Below are 16,680 nucleotides of genomic sequence, written 5' to 3' on the forward strand. Positions count from 1 at the left end.
GCATACTTTGCACGTCTTTGTACGGTGCGTGACTGAGGGTACCCTATACCACTGCTAGTCATTTCTTTTCCTGTTCCGCTCGCAAATGAGCGAGGGGAAAGAAAACACTATCTGTATGTAGCCATATGAGCGCCAGTTTCTCGTATCTTCGTGGTCCTTATGTGAAGTGGAGGTTGCTGGTAGTGGAATCCTTCCGCAGCCAGCTTGGGATGGATTCTTCGCTGTTGTTCACTGGATCAGCCTCTACAGTATATTTCGAAAACACATCTCACAATATTTCGGTCTGCGGGTGGGATGAGGTTCATCTTGGTATTTACCCCAGTGACATTTAAACACCCATTCTTCTGGGAAGGATAGGAGGACTTTTGTGAGTCTGGAATTATTAACAGCTGTGACGAGCGGTGGCTGGTCACCCGCGAGCGGTACAGCGCAACATGTGGGCAGAGATCTGCTACCCAGTGGCGGCACTGGCAGCTGTCCGCATGTGACCTGGTGGCGGCAGTGGGGACGGGAGTCAGAGGCACCATTCGGTGGAAGAAGAGAGTGAACCGTCCTACTGCCCCAGTACACTGACGGGTCTCAGTAGGATTAGTACAGGAGCAGTATACTGGCATTACAGGTGACTTGTTTCCACCAGCATGACAAGACAACCGACAGATGGAACGTAATTAGCGTTGGAGATCTTCAGCTATTTGACGATGGTTACCACCCACTTTGGTACGGTAAGAAGTGGAAAGCCACCAGAGACTTCCGTCCATAACTTTTACCTGGGGGCTCTCGTGATCAGTTTAATTAATTAGTCTATCAATTTCATGTCAGTGACGTGCCACTGGGTTATTGGAAGCGAGGGTGTGAGTACCATGGATATTATTCACAAGACGGAGTGGTTCTCATGTGATTTTTCGTTGCAGTGATATGTTTTAACGAAATTTCAGTCTCCCACCTACACATCTTAATAAAATCCGCTATATTACCGCACTTCTACAATGATACATAGTATTAACCTGATATTCACGGTTCACCTGTGTTGCTATCCTAGGAGAATTCGTAGGTGGTGAGGCATTTGATTATGTCTAGGGAGTTTGAAAGTGAGGAAGCGTACTGTGGCAGAGGCAGAGCACGTTCTTAGCACTCCGTGTTGAGCCAAAAATAAGTTCAGTATTCCAGTTCTGCTATGCTAAGCTGATAAGAACAGATTTTTCTATCTGAAAAGAGAATACTAAGAGGAAATACAGCCTGTACCATACTGTTCTACAGGATTTCCATAACAAGTAGCGATGCTTTACTGACCTGAAAACGTATGTATGGTCCAATTTCTTCTGTCTTCGAGAATAACTGATATAAAAGGGAGGAATGTGTATGTTGCATGATAAATTTGAGGTATAAGGACAACGAAATCCTGATTTCCGCTAGACTAAAGTGAATTTTTTTTTAAACTGGAGAGTCTGTGTATGGGGTGGAACTGCAGTTAGGACCCTAGACCCAAGTCACGCCTGCTTGTCTCGCAGTGTGTCGTGGCCAGTGGCAGAAGTGGCCGAACAGAAGCCGTCTTGCCCGACCATTGGACTTAAAAAAAAGATTCTGGCTAGTCAGCACTTGCCTGCAGCTGTGGTGGTGTTCTCAGCGCCCTCTGGGCGGCTGAATAGCGAACTAGCCAGGTGATGATGAGCATTTTAAGCGATCTAGTCGAGTCCCGTGGAGTATTTTCTGTCACTTTTGATATGTCAGCTGTGTCAGTTCTTCCCTTTGTTCTGCGAGTTCATAAGAGAGCCGCAACCCAATATTTCTCATCAATTTAATTCATATTTAAATAAATAAAAAATATACTGGTCGAGTTTACCACCCATTTTGTGTCATAAGATCCTTCCAGTGCAGCAGCTCAATGCTGCTGACTGAGTTTTTCCCACCAGTCCACAAGTGGAGTGAGAGAAGGGTGACAAGGAGAGAGAGAGACAGACAGACAGCATGTCTGAAATTCCCCAGTCAAAGGAATCCATCACCTGATGCTTTGTTTGGGACCATGAGAATAAAGGGAGTTGCCTCTGACAGGTAGTCCATTCATCCAGCAGTGTGCAGGGGTCTTGTCATCGGACTGTGTGACGGCCAACAGCAGCTTCTCTGTGCACAGTGTGATCTCACAGTCGGCATGGCGAAAGACTGTGCGGCTCCCGATAGCGGTTTCTCTGCGATGTCGCAGTTGCCGCAGAGGACGGGCAGTGAGTGGAGGAGGGTGCTTGTGTAATCGTATGTTACATATTTATAAAGAGTTTCACCTTGTTTTTGCAAACTAATAATCTACAATCAGTCAATCTGATGGTATATTTCGAAGAGTGGGATGAATTTACCGTCATTTTTATTGGTCAGATTGAAAGGCTGTAGGATACTGTGCTATTTATTGTAGGGTTGTATCTTCCACCCTCTCACCACTTATCAGAACAATAAAGGGAGATAAATCAATCAATCACTTTGATTGACAACTGTCAAAATTTCGCTCATCTGGGCGAAGGGGGGTGGGAGACGTGTGAAGTACTTGTGCCAGGGGATGACGAATGGGGAAGGCTGGGTGGGTTTGTTAGAAGGATGGATTATCCACGTGGGTCATAAATCATCCCACAGGGGGTGCCAAAACAGTTAACATAACAATAGGTCAAGAGGGGACTATTGTTTAATTGATCAATTTAATTAATTAACGTATCTGTTTTATATCAAAAGTGGCGCGGAATCCGCTTTGCCCCAGTACTTGTATGTAATGGACAGTGTGCAAAGAAAATGAAGGAAAAGTGGTGGCCCTAAGTAGAGAGTCAATGATGTGGTTGCTGCTGAGGGTAACAGTAGTAAGAGGGAACAAGAGGTTCATCTATAAATGTGAAGTGGAACAGCGGTAACTGAAACAATAATTTATTACAGACCAATTCACAGGCGGATCAATGTATAATTAACTTACTCACACGCGGAAGATCTACAAAAATCGTAATATGAATTCCTTAGAGCTGCACAGTTGCCAGAAAGTGAGTGCAAAAGTCTGCGAGGAGTGAAAGAACTCAGTCTGGTAATTAACTTGCGAGAGCGTTCATATAAATTAAGTATGTGGCTACTTTGAATGTGATGATTGCGTCGTTCGGATCGTACCTTACTAACAACATTTTTGCGGGATACCATAGAAATTAGTCGTGGTTAGGCCATCGACTACCAGAGGGGGTTTTCAAGCAAGACACTCCTTGGTCTAATTTAAGATTCACAAATTCCTGCCTGATCGCTTTGCAGCCAGAACTTATCTAGACGACCTGCGACCTCATCCAGTGGAGGCCGGATATGCACTGCAAAAATTGCTACGACCCGTGCAGAGTACAAATTCCGCTCGTCTGATCCCGACCAAGAGTCTGCACTGCTCTACGTAAAGTATATCTTCATGCTTCACGTCCATTAAGGTGACGCTCCTCGCAGCTCTCTGAGGAAAAGCGCACCGGAAGTTACTGAATGCCCAATGAGACCCAATGTTCGAAATGTCGCCAGTGAGAGGCCTCGTAGCAAACGTTTCCCTCTCTCTTCCACGAAGTTTGTCGATATGCGAGCCAGTTACGGAATCGACTGGGTTAAAATTTTTTTACACCATTTTGATGAAAGACTCCCACCCTCGGATATGGTGGCAACTCTAATCATTCTAAAATCGCCAGAGCTAGCAGCAGTGTGAAATAAGCCGCCAGTTCCCTCACTAGGGCTGATTTTAAGAGCGACATCCAATCACCCAGGTGAAACTTCCTGTGTCCACATGCAGGTCGATGAACTCGAATGCTAGATCTGACGAGATAAAGGTGGAAAAATGGAAGCAGCTTAATGCACGAAAGCTGCCCACGGTCGCTCGTATGCTCTTATCTACGCATCTAACTGTGGCCTAGAAATCCAAGAACACGCTGCTCATTCACCAGCCGCGATACTATCAAAGTTCGCAGCTGGACCCATTGCACAGACAGGCGACTTGTAAGTAGGCTGTTTAGGTTTTCTTGTTGGTAACGCCACGTAGCGCTCTGTATGAAAATCACTGGCTGTGCTGTGTGCAGTCTGTGGCTGGTTGGCATTGTTGTAATACTCGCCATTGTAGCGTTGGGCAGTTGGCTGTTAGCGCCACGTAGCGTTGCGCAGTTGGAGGTGAGCCGCCAGCAGTGGTGGATGTGGGGAAGTGAGATGGCGGATTTTTGAGAGCGGATGATCTGGACGTGTGTCCATCAGAAACAGTACATTTGTAAGAATGAATGTCATGAACTGCTAATATGACTTTTGAACACTAGTAAGGTAAAGACATTGTTTGTTCTCTATCAAAATCTTTCATTTGCTAACTATGCCTATCAGTAGTCAGTGCCTTCAGTAGTTTGAATCTTCCATTTAGCTGGCAGTAGTGGCGCTCGCTGTATTGCAGTAGTTCGAGTAACGAAGATTTTTGTGAGGTAAGTGATTTGTGAAAGGTACAGGTTAATGTTAGTCAGGGCCATTCTTTTCTAGGGATTATTGAAAGTCAGATTGCGTTGCGCTAAAAATATTGTGTGTCAGTTTAAACACAGTCATGTATAATTTTTCTAAGGGGACGTTTCAGACTGACTATACAGCCTCTGGGGGATTGTATCTGACAAGTGGCAGTAAGACTCGGAATTTTAGGACAATTGGAAGCCCAGTGCGACAACCGATAGCAGGGCCGGCCGTTCATCACACCCCACAGGCTGTCCGACGCAGGGGGAGAGCTGCCGGCTCACGGGCTCGCCCCCTTTACTGGAAGCTCCTTTACCTGAGTCGGGTAACGCGACCCCGCACTCTGGTCTTTGAAACGCTTTGCCGCCTCCGTCCTGCTGAATGCCACGCCAAGACTGAGAAAAAAATCACTATCCATCTACAAGTGCAAATCAAGTGCTGTTAATGAAAATATACTCTGTTACGGGGCAATAATAACCTCCTCAATCATCATGCTCGGTACATTTGCGTATCAGTACCTGGATTATACTTGTAAAAATGCCAAAACCTCTCTTTTTTCCTCGATTTATTAACAAGTACTGTCCATGACAATGAAATCCATGGGCTAGCTCGAGCCTGACGCGTTTCACTCTTTCTTTTCACACGTTCTTCACTAAGCCAACTTGCGACTGTGACAGAGAGGCTGTTGTGAGTTTCGCCTGTTAGCTGGGCTTTCCGAAGAAATTCCAGGCTTCTAGTTTGGCATTATGTCGAGACTGAAAGCGGTGGATGTATCCGGTTCAGTAGTATGAAAAGACGTAAAAAGCTAATACACATGCGAGATTGAAATGCGGTTGCAGATGAAGGAATGCAAGAAATGGTTACTGGAGAATATCGGCTTGGTAGCAGGAATGCGAGAAGAGACGGGCTAACTGAGTTCTGCAATAAATTTCATATGCTAATAGCGAATACTCGGTCAACAATTATGGAGGTGTACTTGGGAAATGTCGGAAGATATGGAAAAACACCAGTTAGATCACATCATAGTCAGACAGAGATTTCGGAATCAGATATTGGATCGTAAGGCACACCCAGGGGCAGATATAGACTCAGCTCACAATTTGTAATGACGACGAGTAGGCACAAGTTTGAGAGATGGTCGGTTGGTTGTTTCGGGGAAGGAGACCAGACAGCGAGGTCATCGGTCTCATCGGATTAGGGAAGGACAGGGAAGGAAGTCGGCCGTGCCCTTTGAAAGGAACCATCCCGGCATTTGCCTGGAGCGATTTAGGGAAATCACGGAAAACCTAAATCAGGATGGCCGGACGCGGGATTGAACCGTCGTCCTCCCGAATGCGAGTCCAGTGTCTAACCACTGCGCCACCTCGCTCGGTCAAGTTTGAGAGACTAGTCAGGAATAATAAATGCACAAAGAAGTGTGATATGGATTACTAAGCAATGAAGCAATACGCTTGAAGTTCTCTGAGACTATATACACCACTGCGATAATGAATAACTCAGTAGCCAGGCCAGTTCAAGAGGAATGGACATCTCTAAAAAGGTCACAAAAGTTGAGGAGGAGAACGTTTATACAAGGAAAGTAAGTACTAAGAAACCATGGGCAACAAAAGAAATACCTCAGCTGATCGATGAAAAAGAAAGTACAAAAATGTTCAGGGAAATTCAGAAATGAATAAGTGGGAAGTGTAGGGAAGTTAAGGCAAAATGGCTGCCTCAAAAATGTGAAGAAATCTAAAAAGAAATGATTGTCAAAAGCACTGACTCAGCATATAGAAAAGTCGAGCAACCTTCGGTGAAATTAAAAGCAAGGGTTGTAACATTAAGAGTGCGATGGGAATTCCGAGAGAGCAGACAGGTGGGAAGAGAACACTGATGGCCTCTTTGAGGGGGCGGACTTGCCTGGTGGCGTGGTAGAGGCAGAAACAGGAGTCAATATAGGAGAGAGAGGGGGTCCACTGCTAGGTCATAATTTAGAAGAGCTTTGGAAGACTTCATCTACATCATACTCCGCAAGCCACCTAATGGTGTGTGGCGGAGGGTACTTTCGGTAACACTATCTGATCCCTCCACCCCTGTTCCACTCGCGAATAGTGCGTGGGAAGAATTGTTGTCGCTAAGCCTCTGTATTGGCTCTAATTTCTCGAATTTTCTCCTCGTGGTCAATATGCGAGATGTATTTGAGGGGGGGGGGGGGAGTAATATGTTGTCCGACTCCTCTTGAAAAGTTTAATTCCGAAGTTTCAATAGTAAATCTCTCCGTGATGCACAACGCCTCTCTTGTAACGTCTGTCAGTGGATTTTGCTCTCTCGCCAGCTAAACGATCCCGTGACGAAACGCGCCGCTCTTCATTGGATCTTCTCTATGTCCATGGATCCCAGATAGATGAGCAATACTCAAGAATCGGGCGAACAAGCGCCCTATAAAGGCACATAATTAAACGTCCACATTCCAGATAAGCAAATATCAATTACAATTACAATCACCATCATACAGATAGAATAATTAATATTTAAACAATATTTTTATTTTATTTATTTTATAGCCCCATAAGCCACTTCTTTCGTGGATGATTTATATTTCCTTAAGATTCTTCCGATGAATCTGAGTCTTGTGTCTGCTTTTCCCACTATCTGTTTTATGTGGTCATTCCTCTTAAGGTCGCTCTGGATAGTCACGACTAGTTATTTTACGGCAGACGCTGTCTCCAGCAGTTTGTCATCAATAGTGTAGCTGTACAGTAGTGGATTTTCCTATGTATGCACAATATGTTACATTTCTTTACATTCAGGGTCAACTGCCAGAGCCTGCAGGTAGTTCTGCAAATTCTTACAATATCGACCGTTGCTACTTTGGTATAGACAATTGCATCACCTGTGAATAGCCTTAAAGACGACCATCCGACGCTTTCTACTATATATATATATATATATATATATATATATATATATATATATATATATATATATATATATTAAACAGCAACGGCCTTATCACACTTCCCTGTGGTACTCCGGATATTACCTTTACATCTGTTGATTTTTTCCGTTAAGAGCGACATGTTGAGTTCTACCTGCAAGAAAGTCCTACATCCAATCGCAGGTCTGCTCCAATACTCCGTAAGCTCGTATTTTCCTTATTAGACGGCAATGCGGGGCGTTGTCAGACGCCTCACTGAAATCAAGGAACACGGCATCAACCTGAGCTCCGTTGTCCACTAGAGATGGGGGATCCGCTCTTGAACTAATTCATAGAGTTGAATCTTTCAAAGGAGTGAACAATCAGTGATTCAGAAAAAAAGAACGGTAGCTCCAAACGTTTCCCACGGCAGAGAGAGAGAGAGAGAGAGAGACGGAGCATATCAGCAGCGCCTCTGCTGGTCAGAGCACAGTGCACGCCATACTACACAGCCAGCGCCGGCCTCTGCCCTGCTTCTACCTTGGCTGCCTGCATTGTGCAGTGCCCCATTGGATTTTGTGTTTCATATATGCCGTGCCGTCTCTGTGCGTCGTTTGCCGCCTGCAGTGTCTGGCGCAGCTTAACTTCGCATCGCACTCTGTCGGCGATCGTTTCAGTCGCACGTCCTGCCCTCTGGGCAGTTGATGCGAGCAACAGGACAGAGAGCCACCTAGCGGATAACATAGGAACTACTTGCAACAACCTGCTCGCAAGGGAACGGACGATTTGTCTCGGAGCGGGTGAGTTCACCGCTGCCCCCACCCTCGGAACTCGCCGGCTCAACGCTCGCCCCACGGTCTCGACTCTAGCCAGAGCGTTGAGCAAAGCGACTCAGGTGTCACTCTGGTCTCTGCGGTCTCAGCTCACGCAGTAATACAGCTCGCGGCTCGACCTGCTCGACTCAGCGCCTCTGCATCGGAGTTCGTCTCTACTGGATATTGTTCTTCGTAGTAATACTGCTATGTATATTACATTATTATGTTATGTATACATCAATTGTTTTTACTTTATTTTTATTTGTTTAAACTGATTAGATTAGGTTCCTGATGACTCCTCTTACTATAGGATTTTTATTATGGACACTCGAATTTACGCTTTAATTACGAGCGAACCGATAAACGTATCGCAAAATGTGATACACCAATATTTTCCTTGTTTTATTCTGCGTAAGGCTATATGCAGCACTTTCGTTTTACAGTCAAATTTATATATTTTTTTCTTATTCTGGTACGGATTTTGCGATTTTAGGCGTCTTCGGAAGGAAACGTTCACTTTAAAAATATATGGCTTGCGATGTATTTGTATGAGGTTAATGAAATTTTAATACATTATAGCCAAATATATTGTTTATGTAAATCTCAAGTTACAACATTTTCCGATCACCCAAAAAACCACGATAGTGCAAAATAAATCAATAATCAAAAACTTTGTCATATCGTGGAAATTTCAATAAACAATACAAAATTCTTACTCATTATCTGTGTTACTTCAAAATAGGATCAAATAAGATCAAAATACAGGTATAGTACTGGAATAAACCAAGTTTAAAGGGCAATGTGCCTTCCATTTATTTTCTATTGTAAATGAGTGGTGAGTCATGAAAAAGAGCTAATTCATTTCAGGGAGTGAACAGTTCTGATCCAATCTCTGAAAAGAACAGTTTTGCCCATCTCTATTGTCCACTGCGCTGTGCATCTGATGGAGGAACAGAGCGATCCGAGTTTCGCAGGATCTCTGTTTGCGGAATCCATGTTCATTTTTATAGAGGAGATATTCATTTTCCACAAATGTCATAATTCTTGAGCTTTAAACGTGTTCCATAGCTCTACAAAGAATGGCGCCAACGATATAGGCCTTTAATTTTGTGGATATGTGTCACAGATGTTCTTAAAAACCGTAAAGACCTGCGCTTTTTTTCCAGTCGGTAGGTATCTTTCGCTGCTCAGGCTATCTACGATAAATTACTGCTACAAGGGGAGCAAGTTCTTTCGCATAATCTTTATAGAAACTTATGGGTATGTCATCTGGTGCTAAAGTCTTTCCGCTACTAAGCGATTGTAGTTGCTTTTCAGTTCCGCGATCGGTTATCTCAATATCTGCCATTTCGATGTTAGTACGACGATTGAAAGGAGGGACAGAGTTACCATCTTCCGCGGTGAAACAACTTCGGAAGACCGAATTCAACATTTAGGCCTTCTCTCTGTTATCTTCCGTTTCGGTGCCGGTGTGTTCGCTTAGAGAATGAATAGATGATTTTGATCACTTACTGATATTACATACGATCAAAATCTCTTAGGGTTTTTACTTAGGTCGGTTTACAATGTCTTACTTTCAAAATCATTGAATGCTTCTCTCATTGCTTTCCTTACGCTCATTTCCGCTTCGTTCAGCCTTAGTTTAATATCAGCTTTTGTTTACTATCAAATCAAGCAGAAGATTCGAATAACACTCCATCGAATTTTCTAAAACCATTTGGCGAGGTGGTAACAAAATGATTATTCACGTTTGTATGTACACTCCTGGAAATTGAAATAAGAACACCGTGAATTCATTGTCCCAGGAAGGGGAAACTTTATTGACACATTCCTGGGGTCAGATACATCACATGATCACACTGACAGAACCACAGGCACATAGACACAGGCAACAGAGCATGCACAATGTCGGCACTAGTACAGTGTATATCCACCTTTCGCAGCAATGCAGGCTGCTATTCTCCCATGGAGACGATCGTAGAGATGCTGGATGTAGTCCTGTGGAACGGCTTGCCATGCCATTTCCACCTGGCGCCTCAGTTGGACCAGCGTTCGTGCTGGACCGTGCAGACCGCGTGAGACGACGCTTCATCCAGTCCCAAACATGCTCAATGGGGGACAGATCCGGAGATCTTGCTGGCCAGGGTAGTTGACTTACACCTTCTAGAGCACGTTGGGTGGCACGGGATACATGCGGACGTGCATTGTCGTGTTGGAACAGCAAGTTCCCTTGCCGGTCTAGGAATGGTAGAACGATGGGTTCGATGACGGTTTGGATGTACCGTGCACTATTCAGTGTCCCCTCGACGATCACCAGTGGTGTACGGCCAGTGTAGGAGATCGCTCCCCACACCATGATGCCGGGTGTTGGCCCTGTGTGCCTCGGTCGTATGCAGTCCTGATTGTGGCGCTCACCTGCACGGCGCCAAACACGCATACGACCATCATTGGCACCAAGGCAGAAGCGACTCTCATCGCTGAAGACGACACGTCTCCATTCGTCCCTCCATTCACGCCTGTCGCGACACCACTGGAGGCGGGCTGTACGATGTTGGGGCGTGAGCGGAAGACGGCCTAACGGTGTGCGGGACCGTAGCCCAGCTTCATGGAGACGGTTGCAAATGGTCCTCGCCGATACCCCAGGAGCAACAGTGTCCCTAATTTGCTGGGAAGTGGCGGTGCTGTCCCCTACGGCACTGCGTAGGATCCTACGGTCTTGGCGTGCATCCGTGCGTCGCTGCGGTCCGGTCCCAGGTCGACGGGCACGTGCACCTTCCGCCGACCACTGGCGACAACATCGATGTACTGTGGAGACCTCACGCCCCACGTGTTGAGCAATTCGGCGGTACGTCCACCCGGCCTCCCGCATGCCCACTATACGCCCTCGCTCAAATCCGTCAACTGCACATACGGTTCACGTCCACGCTGTCGCGGCATGCTACCAGTGTTAAAGACTGCGATGGAGCTCCGTATGCCACGGCAAACTGGCTGACACTGACGGCGGCGGTGCACAAATGCTGCGCAGCTAGCGCCATTCGACGGCCAACACCGCGGTTCCTGGTGTGTCCGCTGTGCCGTGCGTGTGATCATTGCTTGTACAGCCCTCTCGCAGTGTCCGGAGCAAGTATGGTGGGTCTGACACACCGGTGTCAACGTGTTCTTTTTTCCATTTCCAGGAGTGTAGAATGTATGAGACTGGCAATATACCTTCAGACTTCCGGAAGAACACCATCCACCCGATTTCCAAAATAGGAGGATCCGTCAAATTCGAGAATTATCGCACAATAAGCTTACAACTCATGCATCCAAGTTGCTGACCAGAATAATGACCAAAAGAATGGAAAAGAAAATTGAGGATCTGTTGGATGACTATTAGTTTGGCTGTAGGAAAAGTAAAGGCACCAGAGAGCCAGCTCTGACGTTGCGGTTCATAATGGAAGCAAGACGAAAGAAAGAACAATACATGTTCATAGTACTTTCCACAATGCAAAATGGTGCAAGATGTTCGAAAGTCTGAGAAAAGCTGGGGTTTAGCTGTAGGGAAAGACAGGTAATTTACAATGTGTACAATATCTAAGAGGGAACAATAAGATTGGAAGACCAAGAACGACGTGCTCGGATTAAAATGTGCGTAAGGCAAGGATGTAGCCTTTTCCCTCTACTGTTCAATCTGCACGTTGAAGAAGCAAAGACGTAAATACAAGGAAAGTTCAAGGTGAAAGAATATCGATGTTAAGATTAATTTATGACATTACTGTCCTCAGTGAAAGTGAGGATGAATTACAGGATCTATTGAATGTAATGAACAGTCTGATGAGTGCAGAATATAGATTGAGAGTAAATCGAAGACAGCAGAAAGTAATGAGAAGTAACAGAAATGAGAACAGTGAGGAACTTAACATCGTAATTGATGATCACGAAGTAGATGGTATTAAGCAGTTTTGCTACCTTGTTAGGAAAATAACTCATGACGAATGGAGCAAAGAAGACGTGAAAAGCAGACTAGTAGCTACAGAAAGGGTATTCCTGGCCAAGAAAAGCCTAATAATATCACACATAGGTCTTAATTTGCTGGAGAAATTTGTGAGAATGATCGTCTGGAGCACAGCATTTTATGGCAGAGAGACATAGTGTGCAAAACCCGCAACATGAGAGAATGGAAGTGTTTAGGATGTGGTGTTTCAGAAGAATGGTGAAACTTAGGTAGAATGGTAAGTGAAGGAATGAGGAGGTTTTCTGCAGAATCGGCGAGAAAAGGAATATATGGGAGACATTAACAAGAAGAAGGGATAGGAAAATAGGGAATCTGTTAATAATCAGGGAATAACTTGTGTGGCACTAGAGGGAGCTGTAGAGGGTAACGACTGTAAAGAAAAGCAGAGAGTGGGATGTATCCAGCAAATAACTGAAGACGTCGGTTGCAAGCGCTGCTCTGAGGTGAAAAGGATGGCACAGGAGAGGAATTTGTGGCTGGCCGCATCAAACCAGCCAGCAAAATGACGACGCACAAAAAAGTATGAATTTGGAACTTCCGTGAAGTCAGTATGACTGCTACAGAGATGACAGTGGCGTAGAAATGATGAGTTGCTTAGCCGGCCTTGTGAGACTGGTGAGCCGTATCTAAAACATTCAAGGCGAAGGGAGCTGACTTGTTACCAACTGCCAATTTTTCCAAGAAGGGTACAACTGCGTCGCGTAGTGGGATTGAATTGTTGCATCGCAGGGGGCCTGCGATGACGGCAGTATCTAGTGGCGGACATCGCGCCGCGACCTCAACAAAGTAGGTGTCTCAAACAACACTAGGATGTCTTCAAAGACACGTACTTGTATTGTCTGTGCAGGGACGTTTACGAAACGGAATACTTAAAAAATACAAGATTTATGTTTGATCTCCATTTTATAATTTATTTCGTCAACCTCAATTTATGTAAATTTGTTGCCTCACTAATGTGCAACTTTTTGAAGTACGAAGTGAGCTGTCTAGGTCACACGTCTGTTTGTCTTTCAGCTTTTAAACTGTTTATGTGACCCTCAGCTTTTAGTTAAGTTAGATCTGATGATCACTTAATGTGATGTGCACAGGATCGATGTTAAAACCCTTGCCAAATGTCTCCTATATGAATTACAATTAGCGTTGTCTACTGAGTCAGATTCGTCAGCAAGTACCGTAATATTTACCATAGCAGTATTTTGACGATTACACTTCGATAATTCTCATATGAACGTAGCGATAGCCTAGAAGAGTCGTTAGTGTGAAACAATAGGCGAATAAACTACGAACAAAATGCACCATTTGTGAGGTACTGCATTGAATTCCGTTCAACACTCTTATTCTTACTTTGGCTCCTCTCTGAAGGCGTCAGAAAATTGAGAAGCGCACTCATCAGGCGCTTTTTACTTTAATTGACATCAGCAGCAGTTACACAGATCATCCAGATCACTATGACCACCGATCTGCTATCGACGTAAAACTGTCCAGGCGATAGCAACGTCACCTAGGGAGGAATGAAAAACTGAGAGTTTGGAGTCATTGGCCTGGAGGCCCCTTTCGGGGCAGGTCCGGCCGCCTCGGTGCAGGTCTTACTACATTCGACGCCACATTGGGCGACCTAGGCACCGGATGGGGATGAAATGATGATGAAGACAGCACAACACCCAGTCCCTGGGCTAAGAAAGTCCCAGACCCTCCCCGGAATCGAACCCGGGCCCGTAGGACGGCAATCCGTCACGTAGACCTCTTTTTTCCTTCCATTTTGTTCGTTGTTGATCGTGCTGCTTGGTCGTTGCGTACGTCACGTGACCATTCAGCCATCGGGGCGGACACGTGGCGAGGAATGAGTGCTAGTCAGACACGGCACATGTAGTATCAGTGAGCGAGCTGTCCGTGTGTAGAATGCCAAAGGCGTGCGATCAATCTCAGTTTGATCGATTGCTGATTGTGATGGCCCGGCGCCTCGACAGTAGCATTTCGGAAACGGCACGACTTATCGGGAGCTCGAAGAGTGCTGTGGTTTGTGACTTCAACACGTGGCGAAACCAAGGCTAAACCACGTACAGACGTCGTGGCGGTGGAGAGCCATCCCTTATTGCAGATATCGTACGTCCTAGGCTGGGCAGGCCAGTAAAACGAGACAGGCGGCGAGCTGTGGCGGAACTAAAATCACACTTTAATGCTGGGCAGAGTACAAGTGAGTCTGAACACACAGTGCACCGAACACTCCTAACGATAGCCGGCTGCTGTGGCTGAGCGGTTCTAGGCGCTCCCGTTAGAACCGCGCTGACGCTACGGTCGCAGGTTCGAATCCTGCCTCGGACATGGATACGTTTGCTGTCCTTAGCTCATTAGGTTTAAGTAGTTGTAAGTCCAGGGGACTGATGATGACCTCTGGTGTTAAGTCTGATAGCGCTTAGAGCCATTTGAACCATCCTAACGATGGGCCTCCGCAGCTGGCGACCCATGCATGTGCCAATGTTAATACCGCGATATCGGCATATGCGACTGCTATCGGCTCGTGACCATTGGCACTGCACGTTGGCGCAGTTCGAGAGCGTTTCATGGTCTTACGAATCCCGGTATCTTCTTCATCATGGCGACGAGAGGGCGCAAATCCGTCGTCTTCCTAGGGAACAGCTCCTCGACAACTGTACTGCGGGGCGGAGACAAGCTGGCGGGGGCTCCATTACGCTCTGATGGACATTCACGTGGACATCTATGGGTCCAATGTAGCTCGTGCGAGACCTCATGATGACCAAGGAGTTTCGTACACCATTTGTACAACACGTATATCCCTTCATGGCGATCAAATTTCCGACGGCAGTGGCCTTTTTCAGAGAGATAATGCGTCATGTCTCAAGGCAAGGAGTGAGGTGGTCTTGTTCGAGAAACAGAGTGACGAGTTCCAATTCACGTGCTGGCCTCCCAACTCGCCAGATATGAATACGATCGAACACATCTGGAATGTGACTGAACGTGATATCAGAGCTCATGCCCCCTCCCCCCTCTCCGGAATCTAGTAGGACATAGATGAATTGTGTGTGCAGATGTGGTGCCAGGTCCCTCCTGTGACTTACAAAAGCTTCACTGCTTTCACACCGAGACGCGTCGCCACTGTTATCTGTGCCATGGGTAGACATACCTGCTATTATACAGGGTGTCTCATCTATCTTCACCACCCTAAGTAACTGTTTGTCCAGACGCAAATTACAAAATGTTTCAAGCAAATGTTCTTTAGCCGTCAGGGTGACATCAATCAGCATCATTGCTTTCGTTGTAGCTTTTTTTTTTTTTTTTCAAAGGTATGAACAGGAGTACGAGTTTTTAAAATGGCACCCTGTATATCTTATTCGGTAATTCAACGACCTTTTCAAAAATGTATCACAGTATACCATTCACTTAAACACAACGTTATTAATTACATAACACATCACTGACGTTGACACTCCCAGCGCTTAGTGCAGGTACCCAGGGTAATGGAAGACACGCACGTGCTGACATTGACAGATGGCAAATGACAAATGCAAACACAAGTAGAATACACACCCGTCATTCTGTCAACCATCGTCAGTTGAAGAGTTGCGTGAGTAGTGTTGTAACTGTGACCGGAACAGTCGCGGGGTTGACGTGACGGAAAGCACGGCGGTCCCCACGGAACGGGAGAGGACGGACAAGACAACGAAGGACCAAACAAACAACAACAAGATCTAAACAACAGAACCACAAGAAAACCACGTCTACTCGTACACAAAACAAGAAAGTAAAGACGCTGTCTAAGGCAAGGCGATAAGTCCAGAGACGCACGCAAGATTAGACTGGCTGGCTGAGCTTTTTTTTTTTTTAATTGATATTTTTAAACCTGTTTACAGGCAGGCCAGCAGCAGCATACTACGCCGCTCTTGGGCCTCAGAGAAACACAAAAGATACAAATGAAGACTTTAGAGAAAAAACATGGTGGACGTAGAAACGGAGACAAACACTGGAGCCGTTCACGGGTGTAGAGTCCAAGATAAAATTTGTTCAGACACCTGGACACATACATAGATGAAGATTGTCACACGTGAACGTAGGTGCACAAAACGAAGAACACTGAACCACTGCACAAAACGACGGCACACACAGAAACACGAGGCGTTGATCTCCGGCACGCGAAAGTTCACTAACCGTGTACGAGTCCGGGGACCTGCCAAGAAAGGAGGAGGAGGGTGGGAGAGGGAGAGGAGAGAGCAGATGCCATGAGCAGGGGAGATAAGGGGAAGGGAGGAAGGGGGAGGGGAAGCCCGGGGGAAGAGGGGTGGAGGAAGGGGATGGAGGAAAAGGAAAGAGAAGGGAGGGAGGATGCCTAAAGGAAAGGACACAGGAAGTGGGGGGAGGATCAAAGTTGATAGGAGGGCTAGATGGAGGGGAGGAGGACATCATCAGGGAGGGGGAGCTGGCGGAAGCCACCTTGGGAGGTAAGGAGGGTGGAGAGATGGAGACCGCGAGGGACGTGGGAATACAGGCTGGGCAGCGGG

The sequence above is a fragment of the Schistocerca cancellata genome, chromosome 6 (assembly GCF_023864275.1).
Source record: "Schistocerca cancellata isolate TAMUIC-IGC-003103 chromosome 6, iqSchCanc2.1, whole genome shotgun sequence".
In the NCBI taxonomy this organism is placed as follows: Eukaryota; Metazoa; Arthropoda; class Insecta; order Orthoptera; family Acrididae; genus Schistocerca; species Schistocerca cancellata.